We start from the raw sequence: 6,000 nt of genomic DNA on the forward strand, positions 1-6,000 counted from the left end.
TTCATTAACTAAATAAAAACCCAATTAAGAGATCCAACTTAAAATCACACTACAGCCCTTAGGATGCAAATCTTGCAAATATGAATCCCAGATTTGTCTTAACCTCTAAATGGCATGCAAAGATAGAAGTGCAAATAGTTGCTTAGCTATAGAACAGTACTACTGTACTTACAGAACTTAATTGCTTAATTAGCTCTTATGTTTGATGTATTACCCTGTAACATTTGTATATGTTGGTAACTCTATGTATTTCTTACAATCACTTGATAAATCCTAACCAATTGTTAGTGTAGTCCTTAGTCACTTCTCTCTACATCTACTTTACCAACCCTAGATGGTAACAACTTTTAGATAAAGTGCTGGCAGGATGTTAAGCAGAGTATAATGTTCTTACCCTTGAGAGGTCACTAGCTTTTGCAATATTTGTGAAAAGGGTGGGTGGGGGAGGGAGATAATTTATATATTTAAGATGACAATTGAAAGAATTTCAAGTGATGTGTATGATTCAATTGATGTAATATTGTGTACTTGAAATAGGATGAAAAATGAATAAAGAATTGCAAAAAAAAACCAAAAAATGAGAAGAGAGTTGGACTTTAAGGCCCTGATTCTACAAAGTGCGTCCCGATTTTAGGCAACTGTAGGCGTGGAGGTTTGGGGTTGTTAGCGCGGGGGGGGGGGGGGGAGGGTGCATCTTCGGGCAGGAGGGATTGGGCACCCTCCTGCCAGCGATCGATATTGTCAGGGGGGGCATCTTCTGGCAGGAGGGTTTGGGCACCCTTCTGCCAGCAATCGGTAGTGTCGGGAGGGGGGCATCTTCTGGCAGGAGGGTTTGGGCACCCTCCTGCCAGATCGGTAGTGTCGGGGTGGGAGGGAGATCGGTAGTGTCGGGGGGGGGGGGGTCAGTAGTGTCGGGGGGGGGGGGCGGGAGGTAGTGTCGGGGGGGAGCATCTTTCGGCATGAGGTTTTGGGCACCCTCCTGCCTGCAATCGAAAAGGGGGCCGCGGCCCGCTATACTTATAGCGGCAGAGAGATCCCTTGCTGCGATAAGTGTAGCGGGCCGTGTCTAATCTAACCCGATTCTCTAACCAGCGTCTGTAACATGAACGCCAGTTACAGAATCGGGGTTTAGTGTAGGCCCGATTCTGAACAGGACACCTCTCCCGGGCGTCCTATTCAGAATCAGGGCCTAAAAGTTTTATATGTTTTTCAGTTCCCTTCGACCCTGAAGAAAAACGTTGTTTGAAACATGCATGTAAGGTAACTCTATGTAAACGTGTTTACCTACACAGTTCTCTATGTAGTAATCTGCCGCTTGTTACTCACCCAGAACTCTGATTTGTGAGGATTCGGCAGAATATAAGACCGAACATATTATAACATAATTTATGCTTAATTGGCAATAACTATCAACAATCGCAAGTCTTAGCAAGCACTAATTGGTACAAATTTACAATTATACAAGGGAGTTAGGACCTAGTCCATATGTGCATGTGTTTTTCATCCTTTTTACACTTATGGACCTACAGAAATAAAAGAATTACTCTGTGGACCGGCATTGTTCCGTGGACCAGCGGTTGAAGAACATGGGACTAAGTCGTGGGCCAGACCCCGCCCATCTTCACCCCAGCCCCCGACCCCATAATAGTACTAATTGCACCTTGCACGTCCCGTGCCTCATCTGGAAGCCTTCCCTCTGACGTTGCAATATCAGAGAGAAGGCTTCCGGTTCAGGTGCAGGATGCCCGTAGGAGCCGCTGCCCGTGGCTTTGTGCACCAAATCAGTGAGGAAGAGGGAGCTGGCTCGAAGATAACACTGCATCGATCGCACCGTGGACCGGCGGTTGAAGAACACTGTTTTGGGCCTGATGCACTTGCTGGCCCTGTGGACCAGCAGAAAATTTCTGTGGACTGACACTGATCCATGGACCGGTGGTTGAAGAACACTGGTCTAATGCATAACTGCACAGGATGTTCATATGGGAGGTGGCGGGGCATGCATTTTATTGAATAATATTAGTTACGCACACAAGATGCCACATTGAGGCACACCCATTTATGCCTGCAATGATGTAAGTCATTGCATCTTAATTTAACATAACATAGATGTTTATTTATATACCGCATCAGCCTTTCAGTTCAAGGCGGTGTACAGGGTAGTAAAAAAACATCAGGAACAGTCATTTTTAACAAATTAGAATAATACAGATTTACAAACGCATAAAAAACAATAAACGAAAAATTGTGATGGGGTAAGATGATGAGTGAAAGTTGTCCAGTCTTGAGTCAACAAGAGTTAATTTAAAACTTGGTTGTCTGGTTTGGGGAAGAGGTGTGTTTTCAGGAGCTTCCTAAAATGCATGTATGGTGTAGAAGAACGGACCAGATGACTCCATTCTGGATCTTTGGAAGCTGCTTGGTAGGATAAGAATTTATTGATGAATCTCTTCTGCAAAAAACCTTTAACTGATGGGAAGGAAAAGAGTGATTGGGGTCGAGAGGTCTGCCAGGGTCTGGAAAATAAGAAATGATTGGAAATGATAAGAAATGATAAGAAATCATGTTTTATCCTAACCCCACTGTCACCTTTTTCTATCTCCAATATGTAACTTTTAACCTTCCCTCCCTTCCACCCTCACTTTCCAGTTTGTTTTGTAATGTTATTTATGTTCACACAATACTATTAAATTAATTATATATATACTTTTTTGTTATTTTTTTTCTTTTCTATCCTGTAATCTTATTGTAAACCAGCTAGATATTAATTTGATGGTTGGTATATCAAAATCAATAAACTTGAACTTGAACTTGTGAGGTAATCAGGCAATAAACCATATAGAAGAGACAGTCGAATTTTAAAAATACCTGATTTTTAGGCATGTTTCTGCTTTGTTCAGTATGTAAACTCCCTCCCCCCCTGTAGTAAAGTGGGCTAGGTGGTTGCCCAGTCACTGCATGGGATGGTGGGATGAAGGGAAGCAACAAGTTGACCCTGACGATTCCACAAAAGAAAAAATCCAAGAGAAGCCAAAGACACTGTGGAGAGTTGATGTTCAGGATGAGGACTTTTTAAAAGTTCAATTTCGTAATCCACCTAAAAACAAGGACGCAATCTTCTGAGAGATGTGGACCCAACACACTCTGTTTCGACAATACTGTCTTCCTCAGGGGTCCCAATGGGTTCTATTCAAAAACTCATGGATTATGAACAAGTCCAAATAAACGTGATGCAGCAATCCAAATGCACCGTGAGATAATCTCAATAGGGGCCACAACACATTTTTTTTGGTAGGGACCAAAACTGGGATCAGGATTTATCCTGAGAAATTGGGTAAACTTAGCACCAGACTTGTAATCCTTTGAAAATAAAGTTGTTTACACCGGGTTTTATCTTAAACCAAACACAACTTTACTAGTGCTCTCAACTAATTACTTTCTATAGCAGATTAGGTGCACTAATTTACCATTATAGACTACTATCTTACTGCTCCCTTACTTTGCACCTGAACTTGTAATTAACCCCCTTTTACAAAACCGTAGCGTGGTTTTAAGCACCAGTTGTGGAAGTAACAGCTCCAATGCTTCTAGGAATTCTATGAGTGTCGGAACTGTTACCGCTGCAGCTGGCGCTAAAAACTGCACTACGGTTTTGTAAAAAGAGAGGGGGGGGGGTGTTAAATATTAAATTCAAATCCAAATTCACTGGCACCATTCAATAGTGCAGTACAGATGCTAAAACCTCCCACAAATATGGCAGCAAGTGCAATAAGTAAGAAACCAGAATTAGCATCAGAGGAGGTGGAATAGAGCGGTGCAACCAGATTTGGAGGACAACTAGGATGGAGAAAGTGAGAGAGACCGGGCCAAAGTAGGGGAAGGAAAGGGACAGAGAGAAAGTCGGGGAGGAGAAATGAAGAAATGCTAGGACTGGGAAGGGGAGTGAGGGAGGAGGAGGAGGAGGAGGGAGAGCTGCTGGACTCCCAAGAAGGGAGATAGAAGAAGAGGGAGGGAAGAGATATTGGTGAGGGGATGACAGGAGGGAAGGAGGAAAGGGAGCGATATTGGTGGGGATGGGTGAAGATAAGGACAGAATGAAGGAAGAGAGACTCAGATGTTGACCTGGGAAGGGGAGGGGTAAAACAGGAGGGAAGGAAGAGGGATTGAGAGATGCTGGCCTGGGTTGCACAGGGAAACAGAAGGGTGATGCAGGATATGTGAGGGAGGAAGATATGAAGAAAAATTATGTAGGACAGGGCAAAAATAGGGACACAGAGGGGGGAGATGCACAAAATGACAGGAGAATGGGGCAAGGACAGTGGAGAGATAATTGGACAGGGCAGATTGCAACATAGAGAGAAGATGGATTGTGAACATGGAGAGAAAAGAAAAGCGAAAAGGATACCCTAGCAAGAGAGATAAGAGAAACTGAGAAACATGACAGTTAATGCTGCTGCCATCAAGGACATTGAGAAAAGTGGTATTAAGCAAACTAAACTAAACCTTAAGTTTGTAGACTGGATCATTTTCCATAGATTGGAGCTCGACTCGGTTAACAGTCATTAATTAGAAATTGCAATAAGATGACAAAAAAGAATAAAAAGAGTCAAGATTGTTGATATTAACCAAAAGAACAACTTAGCAAGACTAATTCTTTAGCTGTTTTGAAAACAGCAGAGTTTTAAAGATTTTATGAAGCGATTGAAAAGAATCTGATTCTCTTATCCTTAGTGGTTTAGGTTTTGAGCACTCCTCAACAAACCTCATCTACAAGTATGGCAAGATAATGGAACCAGAGGTAATAAGATACCAGACAATATCTTGAAGATATAATTGTTACAAGTATTATCAGCAGTTTGTGGCAGTTGGGATAGTGGGTGCTGTGATGGTGTCCCATCGGCAACCCTTGCAGTGTATGTTTCACACAAAGCATGGTGATTGTGGGTCTGAGCAGTTCACATTTTAATTTTTAATTTAATGATTTTGTAGTTGAACTATGGCCCTGATTCACTAAAGATAGCGATTCAATCGCTGTTGGCCGATTCTCTGGCTGATTTTGAAAACCTTTTTTTGCAAATTGTTTGCATGCAAACTCCCTGACTCAATCGCTTACTGAGCGATTGAGTCGGGGCAGAGCCCTGACAGTCGTGACAGGAGAAGTAGCCTCCTGTCACTGCTGTCAGAGCTCCAGTCAACTGCCCGCCGAACTCTTATGGCAGGAGGGATGCCCAGCCCCTACTGCTATCGGGTCCCTCCTTCCTTACCTGCCCGCGGTCAGCCAAACACCCTCACCTGTCCGCTGGCCTGCCGAACACCTCAGCCATGCTTAAAAATATGGCAGGAGGAATACCCACTCCCTCCTTCCATCAGCCCCTCTCCTCCCCTCAAACAAACAGCAGGAGGGATGTCCACTCTCTCCTGTTAGCGAATTCCCCCTCCCACTCCCCATACCTTTAAAAGTTGGAAGCAAGAGGGGTGCTCAATCCCTCCTGCTCTTCTGGCCTCCTGTGCTGCAATGCAGGCCTTAGGTCCCAACCCAGTGCATCATGTGATGCACCAGGAGGGGCCTAAGGCCCTGATTGGCTCAGGCGCCTCGGGCTCCTCCCTTGGGAGGGGCCTGAGGCACCTTGGCCAATCAGGTACTTCCTTAGGGAGGAGTATAAGGAAGTACCTGATTGGCTAAAACAAGCAGACAAATTTGATTGGCCATTTCAGTTGTGATGCTTTGTGCTGTCATTGGCTATACGACTCTTAGCGTTTTGAGGATCAGACGCCATTTTTTGAATGGAACCCTCGCATTCAGGTAGTGTTCTCTTACTGTTCTTTACAAACTGTATTAAATTAGATTAATTTATTTCATAAAATAGATTTCACTTTATAGTCTAGTCAAGTCTTTTTTTGCCTTCATTGTCTCACAGCACTGTTCCTGATGAAGCTCCAACGAATTGGGTGAAATGGAGGCCCCGTTTACGTGACAATTCTATGATAAGTGCATTTAAAGAT

The sequence above is a fragment of the Geotrypetes seraphini genome, chromosome 13 (genome assembly GCF_902459505.1).
Source record: "Geotrypetes seraphini chromosome 13, aGeoSer1.1, whole genome shotgun sequence".
Taxonomy (NCBI): Eukaryota; Metazoa; Chordata; class Amphibia; order Gymnophiona; family Dermophiidae; genus Geotrypetes; species Geotrypetes seraphini.